Source organism: Eufriesea mexicana, unplaced genomic scaffold (genome assembly GCF_001483705.2).
Source record: "Eufriesea mexicana isolate 0111107269 unplaced genomic scaffold, ASM148370v2 scaffold1146, whole genome shotgun sequence".
Classification (NCBI taxonomy): Eukaryota; Metazoa; Arthropoda; class Insecta; order Hymenoptera; family Apidae; genus Eufriesea; species Eufriesea mexicana.
The window spans coordinates 1,572,126-1,574,686 of NW_016909275.1; the positions used below are offsets into that span (position 1 = coordinate 1,572,126).

The 2,561-nt window shown below is 33.5% G+C and overlaps 1 protein-coding gene across 1 annotated transcript in view; it reads left to right on the forward strand.

Moving 5' to 3' along the window:
- LOC108547657 (uncharacterized) overlaps nucleotides 1–2,561 on the forward strand; it is a 192,991-nt gene that overhangs the window by 147,194 nt on the left and 43,236 nt on the right. The window lies entirely within an intron of this gene.

Consider the following 2,561-nt stretch of genomic DNA (forward strand, 5'->3'; position numbering starts at 1 on the left):
AAAATATATTATATTATATATTTTTATCTGTATAAGAAGATGTATAGAAAATAATATTTATTGAAATTTCTCGTTGCAATATTGCTATTGTTTGTTGTAAAACGAACAAGAATAACTGATTTAAAAAAGGGATTAAATGTAGCTATTAAAAGCTTCATCAATTTTCCATCCATAGAAAAATATCCATTTTCGTTAACAAAGAATATTCCCAAACCAAAATCGCTTTAAAACACTATATACATACTCGGATCTCTAAATCCCGAAATCAATACCCGATCTAATTAGTCATTAAACCAGTTTCATCAAAGGCTTACCGTCAATAGAATTAACTAGTTAGAACTGGAAATAAGCAAACATACGCAACCATACTAGTTTTACCCTCCAATAGATAATTACTCGAAGAACTAATTTGTTCACGGTGTCAGCGAAAATCATTTTTGAACCTAACAGAGTATCTATGATCCTCAGATTTTATATCCTACATTAACCATAAACCATTTTTCACTGCTTTCACCAAAAATTATAAAATATTCTCCTCTTTTCCACCCCTTGTTTCACAATAATTCTTCCCTCCGTATACACACGTTTGTATTTCAGGTTCTAAATTGATAAATATTTACAGCAATGAAACACGTTTTCTGGATTTACCGTAGCAAGTCTGCTGTTCATTAGCGATGGTTGCAAGGGGTCGCAAATAAATGAAACGAAGCTAATTACAGGGGTTGCGATCTCCCGGACCGAAGTTCCCCTGCGGCATCCCGAAAAGGGCTTCGAATGTCGATTAATGTAGAATGTTGTTCTCCGAGCAGCCAGTTGGATGGATTACGCGAGTGACCGTAGGAACCCCGCGAAATGCGCACAATTGGTTGGAAATGTAGGTCGTCTGAAATACCACACAGTGTTTCGCGACCCGAAAATTCTATAGGCGCCACCCCTTCCTCCGGTTTGCCATTTTTTCCCTTTTTTTCTTCCTTTCTTTAGCCGACCGATCGTTGAGCAACGAAAACAGGCCTGCTGGTCAATTATTTCTCTTAGATGCCTTGAATTCCTCGTGATGGTTCCAATGGAACTATATTCTAAAGTATAAAATAATTGAAATAAATTGGAATAAGATTTGAAGATTGATTTAGAAAAGTTAACTTAGAATAGTGGTAGTAAATGATTAGGGAATTGGTTTATTTGTGTACTTTTATTCTGGAAAATTATATTTCCGATAATTAGAAAATTAATTTGTTCGCAAACTTCCAATGAAGGGGTGTAAATAAGTAGAGAATATTAAATACAATCAGAAAGTTAATTTGTTCATAAACTTGTAGTTCAGGGTGTTAAATAGTTTGAAAATTAATTTCGAAAATTAGGGAATTCAAATTTAATTTATTCACCTCCAATCTAAGAATTAAAAAATTAATTTCTTATCATAATTAAAATAATTCCTCTATGACGAATATTTCATTTTTCAATCCACTTTGTTATTATTCTATAATCGAAAAGTTAATTTATTAATAAACTGTTAGTTCAGGGTGTCAAACAGTCGGAAAATTAATTTCGAAAATTAGGGAATTTTTTAATTTTGAATTCAGTTCAAATTATTAATTTATTCACTTCCAATCTTAGAATTAAAAAATTAATTTTGAAATTGATTTTATTATCGTTTCTTATTTATTATCATAATTAAAATAATTCCTCTGTGACCAATATTTCATTTTTCAATCCACTTTGTTATTATTCTATGATCAAAAAGTTAGTTTATTAATAAACTGTTAGTTCAGGCTGTTAAACAGTTAGAAAATTAATTTCGAAAATTAGGGAATTTTTTAATTTTGAATTCAGTTCAAATTATTAATCTATTCACTTCCAATCTTAGAATTAAAAAATTAATTTTGAGATTGATTTTATTATCGTTTCTTATTTATTATCGTAATTAAAATAATTCCTCTTCAACCTTTATTTCAATTTTTAACACATTTTCTAATTATTCTGTAATATAATGTACTACAGTTGATCTCATTTGATCCATCATTCGATCACAACGAAATACCAAAATGTTAGGCAAAAATTCAAGTTGAAATCAGGCAAAACAAACATGTATCAATCCACCCATCCTCATCTTCCACCCTCCATCAATCCACCAGACATATACTACATGGTACATCCCTAACACCCCTAACACCGCTAACACCGCATCAACCATCCACCCCTCGGCCACCCCTGGATTCTACTGTGCTCGAACCTTTTTCCCCTGCGAAATATTTAACAAACCGAAAACGAGACGTTACAAAGGGGTAGCGAAAGCAGGTAACGGAAACGGCAGTCAGAAAAGCCGCGAAAGTGGGTTAAAGGGGTAGGCCAGCTTCGCTGCAGCGAGCGAATGCGAATATAAACGCGAGAGGATCGCCAGAGAGAGAGAAAGAGTAAGAGAGAAAAAGAGAGAGAGGGATGAAGGGTGGTTAGAAATGAAACGGGGTGATAGAAGATAAGGACGAGTGAATAGAAGCAAGACGTTCGTGACGACGTCATCTAGAGACCAGAGGAAGAAAGGAAAGCCAGGCGAAATCTTTCTT